The sequence below is a fragment of the Lissotriton vulgaris genome, chromosome 6, assembly GCF_964263255.1.
Source record: "Lissotriton vulgaris chromosome 6, aLisVul1.2, whole genome shotgun sequence".
NCBI lineage: Eukaryota > Metazoa > Chordata > Amphibia > Caudata > Salamandridae > Lissotriton > Lissotriton vulgaris.
In genome coordinates, this window is record NC_141694.1 from 868,081,327 (window position 1) to 868,099,852 (window position 18,526).

Here is an 18,526-nt window from a genome sequence, read left to right on the forward strand (position 1 = left end):
TATTTCTGGTCAGTCGGGGGGGAAAGATTAGAAGTAGTTAAATCCTACCCCTTCCTTGGGAAGATAGTCACGAGTAGTCTATCAGAAAAAACCCATACAGAGAAAAATGGTAGGAAAGCTCTCGCTCAAGGGAGGAGTCTTATCTCCTTATACAAAGCGACAGGTCGGAGGCATTTTTCTATATTGCTCGAAGTCTATCGGGCAAAAATCCCCGCATCTCTAATCTACGGACTAGAAATAGTGGACATGGCATGCTGGAAATTCCTGGATTCTATTGAAGGAAGAATTCTTCGTAATTTAGCCTCTGTAAACACTGCAAGCTCTACGTCATCGTTACGACAAGAGTTTGGTCTGCGTAGTGCACGGTCCCAGGCAGTGGCGAGTGTGGTGCGATGGGTTTTTTATATTGCTGAAGGAAAACCTGGCACCCTGAGGTTTCAAATAAAAAATGAGTTGTTGGGTTCCTATAATGTTTACTCCTCTATTGTAAAAAACTTTAGACAGGCAATTTCCCTATTACAGATAGATGAACAAAGTCTTTTTACACTATCAGCTCCCCAACTAAAGTTATCTTTAAAGACCTCGTCTTGGGAGTTGAGTTTTAGAGCTGACAGTACGATCCGAAAGTCTAAGAGAGGAATGTTCCCCCTCGGTAACTCTTGTGAAATTAAAAAATTTCAACCATATTTAGGTTGGAATCTTCCTCATGCAGTTAGGCGATTTATTTTTTTGTTAAGATATGATTTACTTCCATTGAATTGTTTATTGTCTAAATGGCATGGTGGTACAGATATCTGTGACCTCTGTAAACTTTATCCCCAGGATTTATACCATGTAGTTTTTGTTTGCCCAGCCCTTATGGTACACAGACGAAATGGTTAAAACCTTTGTGTTTTCAGCTGGGTATTTTTACTGCTTATGATTTCATTGCAGCTATGTTTAATCCTCCTAACGAAATGTTTTGCTTTAAATTGTTTTCCTTCTTTAAATGTTTTTTAACACTGTATTGACATTTCTATTTACTTATGTAATCAATGTTGTTTTTTTTTCTTTATTGCTAAACTGTTATGTGGATCTCGACAGAGTTCCGTTATCATAAAAATAAAAAACTTGAAACTTGAACTATGTGATACAATCATCATAAAACCGGCGGATAAGGGAGGAGGTGTGGTGATTCTAGACAAGGAAATCTACCAGACTGAATGTCTATGCCTGTTGTCAGACACCGCCAACTACAGACCCCTTCCTTCAGATCCTACTAACAACCTTCGCAGTGAGATCCAGAGCCTCGTGGAGCACGCGGAGTCCAGAGGGTTCATTTCTAAACAAGAAGCAGACTACCTCTGCAAGAGTGAAGGCAAGATTCCCTACTTCTACATATTGCCCAAAATGCATAAAGGCAAGAACCCACCACCAGGACGACCAATCGTGTCCGGTATCAATTCCCTCCTGGAACCACTTTCCAGTTTTTGTGACTTTTTCTTTAAAAAACTCGTCCAAGAAACTTCCACATAGACACCAAAAGTCTACTGAATTTGATCAAAGACCTCACCATAGATGAAGACACCATCCTACTAAAGTATGGATATCGAGAGCCTATAAACCAGCATTCCTCAAAATGACACCCTTGGGGTCCTCAGAAAAACCCTTGACGATACAGAATGGGACTATAATACACCTAAGAACTTGATCCTGGAGTGCGCCAGACTGGCATTAAAAAAGAACTACTTTGAATTTGAGGGCAATCTATACCTCCAGACGGGGGGTACCTCTATGGGAAGTATTTTTGCCCCCAGTGTAGCAGGCCTGTATGTGCACGATTTTGAGAAAAAACACATTTTCAATGCCAACAATCCATTCCTCTCCCATATCTCTTTATGGAAGAGATATATAGACGACCTCTTTGTCTTTTGGCAAGGACCGCTTACCAGTCTGACAGAATATACAGAGTTGATCAACACTTGCGACCGTTACCTTAAGTTCACTAACACCATCGACATCTGCATAACTAAGGAGAATGGCCTTTTGGAAACTGACACTTATCAAAAACCCACAGCAAAGAACAATTTGCACCGATTCGATAGTTTCCATCCCAGACCACTGAGGGAAAATTTACCCTACGGCAATACCTCAGGCTTCGTTGAAATTGTAGCAAGGTCAGTAACTATCAATCGCAGGCAGCCTCTCTGACAGACAAATCGGTCGCTAGAGGTTACCCCACGCAGATCTTGAATAAATGCCAGAAACGAGCGCGAAATCAGCCAGAGTCGCATTACTGGAAACCACCGTGCGCACTAGTGATGAGATTCCACTAACGTGCATTACCACTTACAATACAGCATCTAATTTAATGACAAAATCTGTCAATAAACATTGGTCAATCATAAACTCTGGTAATCTCAAATGTGAAAAACCTTTATTTTCCTTCAAAAGATCGCGCAGTCTAAAGGACACACTGGTCAACACACTTCCTAAAGTCCATGAACAAGTACCACAAACTATCACTATGGCATGGGGTCTGCCCAGCGTGATTGGACATTTCAAATGTGAAAACTGTAGCGTTTGCCACTTGACAAGCAATTCAAAAACACTGAATCTTGAACCAGTGAAAATCTGGACACAAAGATGGCATACTAACTGCAACAGTGAAAATGTTGTGTACTTAATCAAATGTCCATGCAATTTATCTTATGTGGGGATGACCTGCAGAAATGTAAAAACAAGAATCTGTGAGCACAGGAGCACCATAAGATGTAAAAAGTCCATGACTAAACTCACAGAACATTTCCTTGAGAAAAACCATACCACCAATGATCTTCGATGGACAGTAATCGAACAGGTCAAGTCCGGTCCCAGAATTCAGCAACGTCTCTTTGAAAAAGAACAACGTTGGGTGTATAGACTCTCTATGAACAAAACTAGGCTTAATGACAATATCCCGTGGAACATTGTTCTTCAGAAGTAACACCGTGTGCATTTAAAGTGAATCAGCAATGCCCCCTTTACCCTATTACTGCACTATGCATTAAAACTATCTTTTCATACTCAGACTTTGTTTCCCTACAGCTCTTAACCACAGAGCTTTTCGTTGTTTAGGTGTTTTGGGACATAATCCTTTCTGGCACTACCACTATTCCCCAGAAACATCTATAGCTGCTTGCTTGCCCCGCCGCAAAACACTCTCTGATTTTTTACTTTCCCTCCACCACACAGGTTCCTTTAACCTGTTAGCGGTGCCTTTAACATGAACGTGCACTTTGCTAATCGGCACGTATTGATAGTATCCCCACATTGCCTTAGTAACCGCATCATTGGACGTCACGCCTTTCAGCGCGACGCACATCACGTGCCACTTCAAGTCACGCCCATACCCGGAAGCCAGCCGTTATTTAACTACACGCTGATCGGGCTCGCTTCATCCTCGAGGAGTCGGCGGGCAGCTACTAGGCACATCTACCCTTTCCCTTCCAGGTCGCAGTGAGTACAGGTTGCGAGGCTACAACAACCCCTGTTGGGGTGTTGTCTTTTTGTTTTTTTGCTCACTAGTCGAAATCTACCACAATGCTGATTGATTTCCACTTGTGCTTTATTCAGACAGATTCTGGATCGCAGCCTGTCCCCGATTTCCAATGAAGCATTACTGACTCGATCTTGAGTAAGCGCTTCTCCTTTCATACGCTCCTAAGCGTTGTTTTCACTCTTAGCTTTGATCAGTTTTTAATACGAGCTCACAACCATGTTTTTTGAGCGTCCTCCACTGCATGAGGAATTACGAATGGCGTTTTCATATTATAATAGTATTTACACGGGTGCATTGATAGTGTTTGCGTGTGCCTACAATACACAGTGTATTTCGCATTCTGAATCACTATTGACAGCAGCATGCACCTATCAGTCTAATACTAGATTCACGCCACATCTCAGTACCAGCTAATTAGCTTACCAGTATTTGCACTTGAACCATGGGGAAAGCATGAAGCACCTCAAACAGTGAAACCACGTAACAGGCATGTATTAAATTGTTTGTCTCTTTTGTTGTTTCCTTCCACAGGTTTTTCTGACTCCAAATTTTTTGAGTCAGACCATTTTTTACTGTGATTTTACATTCAAATATTATTTTTCACTTAGCCTAGGGTTGGGTGCGCCTTAGCGTGCGCAGACCGCCCATGCTTATATGGTCCTGACGAAAACCTGGCAATCCCGCTCAGAGGTTGAAACATGTAGACTCTTTTTTCTCCACATAGATATAGTCGGCCATTGTAACCTTCTTTAATATCTTACACTTTGTTTTTATTATTGTCCAGTACCTTCAGATTAAAGTTTTATTGAAGGTGTACTGTGTCAATTTTAAATCACTTTTTTCTGTTTCTTTAACCCCCCACACACAAAAAAATTACCAGCTCCACTGTAATTCAGGTGCCGCAGCACACCCGGATGGCACTCGGCAATCCGGGTGGGCTCTGATGATGAAGCATGTCACCAACCAGGTTGGTGAGTGAGGGGTTTATTAAAACAAGGAACAATTCACCTTGAGTCTTCAATAATGTCCCCATCTCCAATAGGGCCACCTCCCGGTCCTGTGGTGATACTTCTCCCTTTTTGTTTATATATAACTTTGAAACAAGCACCAAAAGAAATCTTGAGAGTGAACAGAAAAAACTCTGCTACTCACTCAGAAAGGAGTAATTCAGGAACTCTGCACTCCTCCACAAAGCGATCACGGAGTTTACCACCTAGGGCTATTTTTTTTCCTGCTAGGTTGATCTCATCTATTACAAACTTCTTGTTACTGGTGAGTGACTATTACTCTAATAATACTACAAATGTGGCTATTATAATGCTCATTGCCATAAAGGCGTTCAATTTAGCACAATGGGAGATCCTATTCCTTATACATTTGATTTTTGGTTTTCTGGGAAAAATTGTAGGTTAATCAGGACATTTCTATAAGGAGGCTAAGGCTAAAATTATAACTCTTACACAACAGGGTATGTTACCATTAAAAGAGGCGCAAGACAGGGTGCCCTGTTTTGTTTGCATTGTTTATTGAAACTCTGGCAGCTGCATTAAGGCAAGATTCACAGATTAGAGCTTCCATTCAGGGTTACCATAACAGAAAACCTTTCACAGATGATATAATTCTGTATCTGGCACCGAGAAGCAAAATATTCTCAATGCACTCGCAAAAATTCCGCTTTTACAGATATTAAGGGCTATAAAATCAATCATGTCAAATCTGAAGCTCTCCTTTTTAACAGTACCACTGTGATTCTGCTAGCCTCTACGAGACCTCACTATTCTAGCACATATGCTATAAGATATCTAGGCATCTTTGTAACACAAAATTTTTCAGATTCGTTTAGACTAAAATATATTACTGTGTTCAATAAGGTGTGAGGAGTACTACATCAGTAGCACTCCCTGCCTCTTACTATTATAGGGTGCGTAGCTTTAGTTGAGTTTCTATTCTTCCTCTATTCGTTTATATCTTTTCTAACATCATGCTCAAAATTCCCCAATCTTTCATCAATTAAATTGACTATGCTTTGCCATTTTGTATTGCAGGGGAAGGAAGTACACACCAAATTGTTGATGTTGCAGTTGAATACTGAAGAAGGAGGAGTAGCTCTCCCACACCTGAAAAAGTACTATCAAGCTGCGTTCTTCGACTGACTCATTTGCGCTGCAACTACATTGATAAGTTGGATTATTTCTGCCTCCAGCAGATGTTAAGTAAGGCCAATATCCAGCTTCCTGTCTTTCTAAAAATAACAAAACGTCCTAAACGCACAAGAAAAAAGCGACCCCATATTGTGGTTTTTAGATATGCGAAACTAAAGGATGAATTTCAAAATTTCCAGTTTCCTCCCCATATCTGTTTGAGGTATTGCCACTGATTTGGAGTGCAACTAGAGATCCCAGTCATAAGGAAATGTGAAAGGGTGGGGTTTTACAGGCTTAGATATTTTGGGGTCGATTCCGATTCAGGAAAAAACACTCCGAATAGCCGTTCGGAGCGTTTTTCCCATACGAATCGTACCCTGCAACATCCCCTGTACGTACGACGAAGTACGATTCGTACCAGAAGCTGGACTCCATACGATTCGTACAGAGACCGTACAAATCAAATCCCCGTACGAATCTCCCTCGGAACCCGCTGTACGCGACATCTGCATGGTTCACGGCTGCTTTTTCCGACTCAGCAAGTACGATTCGTGTCGGGTACGCACCGTACAACCCTTTTTCTATGGGAGCTGAAAACTGCTGACGGGTACGAATCGTACGGCGATGGCTCCGAATCAAAATCGTACAGACGTTTTTTTTCCAGGATCGGAATCGGCCCCTTTATGTTGTCTGAGATGGTGAAGTACTGGGAACAGCTTACTACGAATAATTCAACTATTTCTTATGAATTAGTATTCTCTTTTCTGTGAATCAGTAATTTTCTAGTGAGCTACAAACAACCACTCAATTCACTATCCGTGGACGTCAGTCAAAAATATTTTGGGCCTCATTTATGAAAAGTGACGCATTGCTGTGTGAAAACAGCAATGCGTCACTTTTCACTTCGCCCTCCTTGCGACACCAATGATGCGTCATATTTACAGTTTGACGCATCATTGCGCATCGAGTTACAGATACGTCAGTAATTCTGACGTATCTGTATGGCGCAAAAGTGACGCATTGCTGGAGTGTGTCACAAAAGTGACACAACTCCAGCAATGTATCCTTTCACATGGGGCAAGCCCCGTGTGAAAGGGTCTGCGCCAGTCTTACGCCTGCTGTGAGACAGGGTTAAGAAATTGACGCATTTGTGTCCTAGAAGTGGCACAGTGAAATCTCGTAGATTTCACTGCGTCCCTTCTACGACCCTTTCTTGCGTTAATACGCCCCCCTGGCATACATTATACCTGGCGCAGGTATAATGTGGCGCAGGGGTTTACAAAGTGACGCATCTACCTAGATGCGTCACTTTGTAAATATGGCGCAACAAGGCGCATTTTTTACGCCACTGGTGCGTCACAAAAGTGACGCACCAGCAGAGTAAAAGTGACGCACAGCCTCATAAATGAGGCCCTATGTGACTGGTCTCATGGAATAGGGAATTGGTACCGGCTATTTTATCAGAAACTTTGGAAGGAAGCGCTCCCTGCTATTTTGACTAATGTGTAGACCTTTACAGAATGTTAGATTGATATGTGATCATGGCTCTGGTATAGCCCATAAAGCAGTGCTGGTATAAAGCATAAAGCAGTTCAGTAAAGAAGTTCCGGTATAGCCCATAAAGTGGTGCAAAACTTAAAAGGGTGGCATTTTATTCAAAATGAATGCTGTATTTTACTCCCTTTTGGCTGCAAAAAATGTTGTCTACCATCTCTGCAGCATGTTTCAGGTGTGGTCACGTGAAGAGCTATTGCCTACATTTCTGGTTTACATGCCCAGCTCTTTTCCAAACTACAAGTTAGGATTGATCCAGATCCTTATGGAGTCCTATTTGGCATGTGCCCTATGCAAATTGAAATTACATTACATCAGCAACAATTCCTTTTAATTTCCACGTTGATACCTAAATCTTTAACATTGAAAAAGTGGAGATCCTCCAAAGTACCTACCTTTAACTAATAGTTGGTGAAATTGAAGTGGATGAAATGCCTTGAAGAGCTTTATCTACAAAGAGTAGGTGCTTTCGAAAAATATGTGGCGAAATGGCACCATTGACTGGATTGAGTCATTGTATGACGTTTTTAAGTTTCACCTGTCATCATAGCTGTGTCAGTGTTTTATATCACGTTTCTAGGGACGTTTGCACTTAATGGAATAATACATTCTTTTTTCTTATGCACATTGCTGGATATAAGTTATGCTTCACATATTTAAATGAATTTCTGAATCATAGTGGATGTTTGTGTTATTACTATGAACTTTTTCTAACTGAATAAAAACAATAAAAAGCAATGGATAGGCTACTGTTATGGGACAGGGTACTGGTGCTGGTAGGTTTCTCTACATCCCCTTCCCCATGCACATCAATAATAGATACGTTTGATTTTTCCTGAGCAATATATGAAGAATTATTTGATATTTGGAATTCCAAATGCTCTCAAATAGTGAGTGATTTTTTTGGCAAGTCAGGTATAATAGGATTTTGCATCCTAATTTTGAATATTACTGTTAAAATCCCCGGATCCCTTGTTGGCTAAGGTAGGTACCGCAGGTCAAAAAGGGACCCACGAGCCCCCATCATTAGGGAAAGAAAGGTCGCCTCTAGAGATAGCCCCCGCTCCACCCCTTTGGTAGCTTGGCACAAGAAGCCAGGCTTATCTTCAATGCCAATGTGTAAAGTATTTGTAATTACGCTCACAGCAACCCAATGATGACCCCACAAATAGACTTCACCCTAGTTTCATAGAAAAACAAGTATATGTTTGTAAAAAGATATACGATGCAACCACATTATACCAAACCAACATATGCATCAGGATATAGCTCCCCTGGCATATTGGTATTGAGCTAAACTAAACAATCCTTTGTAATCCTAATGCCGTAATATGCAGTACGTTATGCAACAATCAGGTATTTCACAACATAAGAACAATGCAGATCGTAATACGGCTATCTGGTGACTTGTACTGTTACTGTAATGCAGTTGCGTAATGCAACAACGTTGAAAACTGTTAGGCCCCTGTAATGCAATGCGTTCGGTCCCCTTCAGATACTCTGTTAGGAAAAAGCAATGCAACATGTAATACAGTTATCAGGTAGTTCGTTATGTGAAACTAATGCAATGCAAAACACATATATAAGGCAGTTCGGGATGCAATACTAATGCAATGTGTAATAGGAAAATTAGGCAGTTGGTGATGCAGGACTAAGACAAGGTGTAAAACATCTATCAAGCAGTTTGTTATGCAAACTTACTGCAATGGGTAACACACATATCAGGCAGTTCGTTATGGAGAACGAATGCAATGGGCAATACAACAAACAGGCAGTTCTTTGTACAGAAATAAGGCTGTGTCATAAAATCATCAGATACTCCGTTATGCAATAATAATGCAGGGTTGGGGACCAAGGGTCAACGGACTGGATAATTCTCGCTTCAGTGCCTACTCTTAACCAGGGAACACACTCAGTAACTCTGGGCATTAAGCTTGCCTCATCTCTACAACGGCCCCCCACAGACGCCGGGGATGCCTGGTTTCACCCTGGAGATACCCAGAAAGGGACCATCTCACAGGGAAAACCAGGACGGGTTCCCCAGCGGTCTACAGCGCCAGGACACTCGGGCAGAGTAACAGTGCGCTTTACAAGAATCCCACATTTACGTAATTTAATCCAGCACCGTTCACGGTGCCTCCGGTGGTCTCTCCTCCTCTTGTGCTGGCTTGAAGTTAGTCTCTGGCCACAGTTGCCCCCCGCCCAACATTGGTAATATATAACACAGTAAATGCAGCTTCCCACTCAGGCCCCAGTGCTGCCACTCCCTTGGCACACAGGCCGCAATCCGAGCAGAGACTCGCGCTGCAGGACAGAGAAAGGAGGCCGACAGCGTCTCCCTCCAAGCCCACGCCCCGCCACAGGAGTCGACATACGTTACCTGGGGGGGGCGAACCCACTCTCCTCTCCTCATCCAGCGACTTGGGCCTCCGATGCAATCTCTCTGAATTTCCAGGCAATGAGAAAATCCCAGGCTGTACATTACACCCGCACTCAGAGTCAATGGGACTCACTGAACTCCGGGTACACGATAACCAGACAACTCCTCACGAGGGTCTCAGGCTGGACAAGACACACGCACGCAGCATCACTGAGACACACTTGATCTTCTGGTGCCCACAATCACAGGGCGCAACTTGCGCAGGTCTCCTTCTGTAGAAAGAACACGCACTCCATGTCGCAGAGACACACTTTATCTTCTGGCGCCCCTGATCACAGGGCACAACTAGCGCAGGTCTCAGGCTGTAGAAAGCACACACACACAGCGATGCTTGACACCCGCTTGATCTTTGGGTGCCCCTGATCACAGGGCACCTCTGGTGAAGGTCTCAGGATGCAAACAGCACACACACACAGCATCGCTGAGACACACTTGCCCTTCTAGTGTGCACGATCACTGACCAATCCACGCCAAAATCTCAGGCTGCACCAAGCACATGCACACTGCGTCGCTGAGACTTACTAGGCTTCCCGGTACACTTGTTCAAAGGATGATCCTATTGAAGGACTCAGGCTGCACCAAGCACATGCACACTGCGTTGCTGAGTCTCGTTTGGAACTCCACGTGCCCAAGATAACAGGGCACAACTTACGAAGGTCTCAGGCCAGACAGAGCACACACACACAGCGTCTCTTTGGAAACTTTTGTGTTCTTGTGTTTCCGAACAGGGAACTAGCTCACCTCAGGACCATGGGGACAGTTGCTTCAGGACACAGCACACTGCAACGTCCTTCAAGCAGGGGGACACAGCACACAGCAGAATCCCTTTAGCCTTTCCTTGGTTGAAACAGCAGACTGCAGGCCAGACCCAGATCACACAGCAAGAGCAGTCCTATCAATCAGTCTCTTCAGTTGTTTCTTCCTTGGGAACGGTCCTCTTGACCTCGAAGTAGCTCCAGTCTTGTTCACAGTTGATCAAGCCATTCTCCAAAGTTCAGGGGCTTCAGCTGGCACAGTTATACCCCTCAATGGCTTTGAAGTCTTTGTGTTACAGGGGGCACTGACCCCTGCTCGACCAGTACTGGGTGCCTCCCTACAAGTTACACCTCCCTTCCTTTGATTAGTGGGGGTCTGGATTCTCAGTCACTCAGCAGGAGATGGGACAATTGTATTATAGCACCGGCCCATGCCTCTACACCTCTAGGGGGTTCTCCTCCCCCTACACTCCAGATGCAGGTCAGCCTGTGCTGTCTCACCTCCTCCCCCGGGTCAAGACATTCCTCATATTCTATTGCTTTTAAATGCAGCCAGTCAGTCCACAGCCAGGAAGAGACACACACAAATGTTTAAAGCACAAAAGCCCAGACACTTTTGAAAGAGTGGCTTACAAACACATAATGCAAAAACCATCTTCATAAAAAGATGTGTTATTGCAGGGTGAGTTCAGGCATACTAAACGTCACCTTTCCATCTTAAGCCTTTGGGAAGGTAGGCTGGAAAACATATTACATGGCCATCCCATTCTATTCTACTGTGCAAGATGGCCTTTCAACAGCTAAAATGAAATGGTGAATATTTCACAGTCAGGACATGACACACACCTTAGTACATGTCCTACCTTTCACATGCACTACACCCTGTACAGGGGGACACTACACCTACCATAGGGGTGTCTTAGGTGCACAGAAAGAGAAGGGCACGGTCTGGCAAGTGAGTGCACTTGACAGAACAACATGGGAGTTTCACAAACTGCACGCAGGCCCCGTAATGGCAGGCCAGAGTTCCCTTTTCAAGGCTACTTGAGTGGGTGGCACAATAAGTGCTGCAGGCCCACAAGTAGCATTTGCATTACTAGCCTTGGAACACGAAGTGCATTTTACTAAGGACTTCACTAGTAATACAACATACCAATTATGGACAACTAATTACCATTACACTGTACACAGGGAGCACTTGCACTTTGACACTGTTTAGCAGTGGCAAAGTGTCCTAAATATCTAAGTTGGCAACACATGTCAGAAAAAAGATCTAGGGGAAAAGCAAAACGTTTAGGAAACTTTAGCCCAAAAGGGTCAAGTCCCACAATTACCCACCAGAAACAGGTAGATACTGTTCCTGAAAAGTTTGACATTGGGGGGCATATGTACAACTGAATGGCTGAGTGCGGTGTTACTTCACAGTTGGTAATGCCATGCTCCACATGTTGGAAACGCAGGGATGCGCCATATTTACAATAATACGGCACACTCCTGCATTTGCCCTAGTACTGGCGCTAAATTTAGATGCCTAGCAACAACGCAGGCACCCTTGCACCATAGTGCATGGTGCCTGTGCTACAGGGAATGATCGTTCATTTGCAGGCAGGTGTTCCTACCTGCACATAAACAATCAATAATGGTGATTTGTAACTTCTATGGGTGCAGCAGAATGCAGCTAATATAGAAGTTGGAACTCATAATTTTCCAATGAGTGTTTAAGTGCATTAAGGGACAACCTCATGCACATGAACAATCACTTACGCGATGTGCTCTTTCTATATGTGCTGTAGAATGCAGCACACATAGTAACAGCAAAAACAAGGAGAAATAAATAATTTCTCATTGTTGTGCCAAGTTAAGACCAGGTTTTCCCTAGTCTTATTTTTGGTGCTACCCCATATTTACGCCATCCTTGTAAATAGGAGGCAGTGTCAAAAAGTAATCGGTGTTGTGGCGGAACGCCTGCTGCAGCACCCACTGCCCATCCCTTTCACTCTAAGGGCTGCATGAAAGGGATATTATTTAAAATGTGGCTTCAATGCCACTTTAAGTGGCTTAATGCCACCCTGTACATCGTGCACAGTCTAAATATCGAGTTTTATATATCGACCTACAAAAATATCGAGTTGGAAATATCGAATGTATAGAATATCGGGATCAAGAATATCGTTGGATAGAATATCGACCCTAAGGTAAGTAATATCGTTTTTTTGAATATTGTGTAAGTAATATAGAAGTTAGTAATATCAATAGCATATATATCGATGTAACTAATCTCAATGTTACTAATATCGATATTTGTATTATTGGTATGTATTTTAATATGTATGTGTAATATGGTTTTGTTAAGTATTTTAATTGTTTTAAATTATATGTGTATTTTTTTATATATTAATAGTGTTATTTTTAAGTAAATTTTATGTTTTAGTACCTGAGCGGGTTGTAGGTTTATAGGGGAATGGGGTGGGAAGTCATTTAAATATACTAAATTAATTATTAATTTTTAGGAATTATAAATTAATTGTAATACATTTTTGTTTTTATTTCTGTAGCGGGTTGTGGGTTTATAGGGGAATTGAGTGGGAAGTAATTTAATTGTAATTAATTAATGATTTATATTTAGTTATTGGTATGGATAATTATTTTATTCATAATTAATTAGTAATTGGCAATTAAATAGTTTTATTGATATTTAATTTTTTAATAGGTAATTCATGTTTTTAATTATTAATTATTGTTTTAATTGTCAATTAATGTTTTTAATTGGTAATTATTTTTTTTAATTGGTAATTAATTTTGTAATTGGTAAATAATTGTGTTAATTGGCGATTAATATTGTTAATTGGTAATTCATTTTTAATATATGGAAATTATTTTTAATTAATTGGTAATCAATGTTTCTTAAAAAGTAATATTTGGTTTAAAAAATAATGTTATTTTTTAATCATTTTTAATTGTGAATTATTTTAAATAATTATTATTTTTTGTATTGACAAATATTTTATTGTGTAATATTTATTATTTGGTGACTAATATTTATTATTTAATATTTATTGGTATTTATTGTTAATTTATTGTTAATTAATTATTCAATTGTAATTGCTTTGAATAATTATTAATTGTTTATAAATGATGTAGATTTATTAACAAATGTAATTATTTATTATTTTCAATACAAATATTATTTATAACTATGTTATATTTAAATTCTACGCTATGCAATGTTTTCCTTACTATTTCACTCCCTGTAGTTGGAATAGTAATTTTTACCTGTACGCTAATCAACGTTTTCCCTACTGGTAGCACCCTCTGGTGTTGGAATAGTAATTTTTACCCCTACACCATCCAACGCTTTCCCTACTGTTGCACCCTCTGGAGTTGGAATAATAACTTTTACCCATTCGATATCCAAGGCTTTCCTTACTGTTGTCCCCTCTGGAGTTGGAGTAGTAATTTTTACCTATACGCTATTCAACGCTTTTCCTACTGCAGCACTCTTTGGAGTTTGAATAGTAATTTTTACCCCTGCGCTATCCAATGCTTTCCCTATTGTTACACCCTCTGGAGTTGGAATAGTAATTTTTACCCCTACGCTATCCAACGGTTTCCCTACTGGTCCAGCCTCTGGAGTTGGAATATTAATTTTTACCCCTACGCTATCCAACGCTTTCCCTACTGTTACACCCTCTGGAGTTGGAATAGTAATTTTTACCCATACGCTATCCATATGCTTTCCCTACTGTTGCCCCCTCTGGAGTTGGAATAGTAATTTTTACCTCTACGCTATCCAACACTTTCCCTACAGTAGCACTCTTTGGATTTGAATAGCAATTTTTACCCCTACGCTAGCCAATGCTTTCCCTACTGTTACAGCCTCTGGAATTGGAATAGTAATTTTTACCCCTACGCTATCCAATGCTTTCCCTACTGTTCCAGCCTCTAGAGTTGGAATAGTATTTTTTACACCTACGCTATCCAAAGCGTTCCCTACTGTTAAACCCTCTGGAGTTGGAATAGTTATTTTTACCCCTACGCTATCTAATGCTTTCCCTACTGTTGCCCCCTCTGGAGTTGGAATAGTAATTTTTACCTCTACGCTATCCAACGCTTTTCCAACTGTAGAACTCTTTGGAGATGGAATAGTAATTTTTACCTCTACGCTATCCAATGCTTTCCCTACTGTTACAACCTCTGGAGTTGGAATAGTAGTTTTTACCCCTTCGCTATCTAACGCTTTCTTTACTGTTGCCCACTCTGGAGTTGGAATAGTAATTTTTACACTACGCTATCCAATGCTTTCCTTATTGTAACACCCAATTTTATCATAACTGTAGTTGTTTTTGGACTTTGAATAGTACTTTTATTTATTTATTTATTTGTATTATTATTTTTGATAATGTAGTATAATAATAATTTTTAAAATATTGAAAGTATATATAACTTTTTCAATGTATGAAATATAATTATTTACTTTTTATTTATGTTATTGTTTCATGTTTAAATGTATTTGTTATTTATCATATTGTTTAATAATTTATGAGTTATTAAAATGATGATTTAAACTTATTATTAAGTAAGTATATAATATATATTTTATGTATATGTTTAATAATGTTATATTATTGTATATGTAGTATTTATTCATTTTAAACATTATTAAATATTTTTAACTATGTTAATTTGGTTTATAAGTATTATTTACTTTATTTTACACTTATTTAATTACAAAAATAATGATATTTTTAATTACGATATTTTTAACATATATATTTTTTTCCCATATTTTTGTACTTACTATGTTGTAGATAGGATGTCGATATTCTTGCCTTCGATGTTCCAGCGTCGATTTTTCTGTAGGTCGATATTTTGTCCGTTGATATTCTGTCAGTGATTCCCTATACATATGGTAAAAGGGTTTTTGCTACCAGAAAGTCACAAAAAGTGACATTATGGTGACAATAAGCTCTTGAAAATAAGGCCCTGGGTCTTCTATTGTATTCTATTAAACTCCAAGTGAACCGACCCTTCACAAAACCTGAGAAGTGGTCATTTACCAAATAGGGAAATACAAAACCCATGCCAGATATACATACATTTCTCTTGAACATAAAAGGCTCAGATAAATTCCCAGTATACAAGGTGTGGGAGATGGAGCTGGGGAGAACACTTATGAAGAATCCATGAGAAGAGATACATTATACAACTCTGGACCCAATAGAACAGATGCATGCTGGTGAGGCTGTGGTAGAATAAACACTTTGGTACACCTTCTTTGCCATTGACTGAAGCTCTGTACTAATTGTGCTGACATTTTTGATGTACTGAAAATGATATTTGAAACTGTTATACCTAGATTCCCAATGTTGACATAGTTGGTCCTGAATACCAAGCAGGCCTATCAATTCTGCTATTGAAAAGATTCATAGATGTCACTAACTTTCTGTGCTGCAAACAGGCTTTTGTGACATGTGAGGGAAAACATAAGACATTTAATAAAAATGGCTGCATGGTCTATGACATCTTTGGGAATGGAGAAAAATGTTCTTGGTAAATTATTTTAGAGTTAAGAGAGAACACATCGTCGTCACTCTTAGGTGCCCATTAGGATGGCGGGCGGACTGTGCCCGCCCGCCATCCTCGCGGTACTAGGGACCGTCCACCATAAAGGCAGGGGTCCGGTGCATGAGATTAGGATACGCCCACCACAGTGGCGGGCGCATCCTGTATCTTTACCATTGAGCCCACCGCAATGGTAAAGATACATGTTGTGCATTTCAAAGAACAACATGATAGGCACCGCGCGGTGCCTGCCACGTTGTTCTTTGAAATGCTGGGGGTTTGCACCCCCCACCCCCCTGGAGTACCTGGGGTCCCGCAATGGGCCCCCGCAGGGAGTCTCTGCATGCCTTTCCGTGGCAGCAGTGCCGCCACGGAAAGGCATTGACAAATGCCCATACTGATAGACACCGCCAACAGATTAAACCTTTTCCGCCCGGTCGCAAGGTGACCGGGGCGCAAAAGTGGCGGACGGTCTTTTCGTCCAGCACGAACACCCCAGCTATCTTAATATGGCGGGGGGTCATTGCAGCAAGGATGGCAGACGGATCGCCTCCACCAGGCCGGTGGTGGCTACCGCCAGCCTTGCGGGGCGATCCGCCCGCCATCCTAATGGACCCCTTAGTGAGTTTGGGTGTTGTTTGGGATTTTGCCCAGGCCAAAGAACAGGTGTCTGGCACATTTAGTGCCTTTTGACCTCTTGATTTAATTGGAGATGGACAAAGGTACAACCCTCCTTCACACTTCCTTATTTCCTGATCCTGCATGTTACACAGATGTTTCCTACCCAAAGTCACATTGACCCTAGTCTGGGACAAAAGGAGTACAAGCCTGCAAGCCTGGGCAGTTGAAATCCCCCATGCCTCCATTTTGTCATAATCCTTACCTGTTAATGCTGTCAAATACCTCATGGAAATAAAAGAATATATCACATGTAGGAAAGCTTTGATAATACAACTATTGCTACAGCTATTGCCTGCCATCTCAAAGAATGCTTATAGAGAAATTGCATAAGTCTTTCTTATAAAAATGCATCCAATTACTGAGTGACATATAATCGTAGATTTACTATCATTTACGCGGCCCATGGCTGCAGGAAAATCTGCAAAATTGTGTTGCACAAATGTTGAAAAATGATGCAGTGGCAGATTTATCAAGTGTGATATGTTGATAATGTCATCAATCATTGTCACGCAAAAGAAAACTGTTACCTAGATGCTAGAAGTAGCTCAATGGCGCAGTCATAAGGTAACTTTGAGGTGAGTACAAGACTGAGGTCAATACTTCAATAGACTTTTCATTGGAAGGGGAAATGCTGAAGGTTAAACTGGATGAAATGTGGGATTGTGATTTGATTGCACATTAAATTCATTGGAATATAATGCAAAATTCAACTTTTTTTCTCGTAATTTTATATAGTGCGAACTTGACCCGTTCGTATCAGAGCGCTTTACATGAGCACAAGTTGCATTACACAAAGACACGTAGGTAAGGGGAGATTAAGTGGCATATTCACAAGGAGCTATCACCAAAATAACGTTACTTTATCTCAGCCAAAGTCGTGATAAATTTACCCCACCATTAACAAGCAAGTGTTTACATCCCACTGTAGTGTAGTTCCTATTTTCCCAATAGGCACTGCGCATTAGAATAACATAAACAGCAGTGTAGACGTAGGACTCAGGTCATCTAGGTCTCTACTGACTATGTTAAACTTAATTTAGGTTTGCGCCGGCTAGCTCAGAGGTCACTGGAAACTTTCTTGAATGAAGAGGGAAGAATAACCTTCCCTGGCTCAGACAAGAAGGGATTCTGTTTCCGACAACCGCATAAACATGACAACTTTGCTCCCGCAGAATAAGAGTATATCTCTAGAGTCGTGTGAAAACAATAGACAGATATTTCACTCAGTCAGCAGTGCATACTTAGTTTCACCAGAATGCAGAGAAATAGAGAGATGGGCGTTTTCAATAAAAGGTGTTATTTATTGAGCAGTCTTCCTTCTAATGCAAGAGAAATGATTTGCCACAATTGCAATACTTAAAGTAAAGTAAAGTGCGTACAGTAAAAGTAGTATTATGAAATAATACTGTAAAAGCATTGATACGGTTTCTGAGCCATATGATACTTTAAAATGGATAAAATATATACATACAGAAATATATTGGCTAAAAGGCTCAACTGGTGCTTCTAACTACGCCTACTCCGGTGTACCTGACCTAAGCCTAATACGTTGGAAGGGACAAGTAGGTAGCGATGTTAAGTTAAGTTGGTTAAGATAATTTTGCCAAGAATCTGCATCAAGAAATCTCTTAAGGGTTTAGTCAGCTCCGAACCTTGGTAATAGAATGTGGGAGGTCTGGTACCTTTTTCCTCAGGACTCGATATCCCAGCAACCCGCAAGGGTAGGCTGGAAACACCGGAGCTGGATTTTCTCGGCTGAGAGAAAAAGACAGCGTCTCTCTCAGTGCGTCAAACAGGAGGGGCGGCTTTCGCGGGCACTCGCATCAGCTAGGCTCTCGGGCAAGTAGATGGCCACTCTGCTCCAAATCAC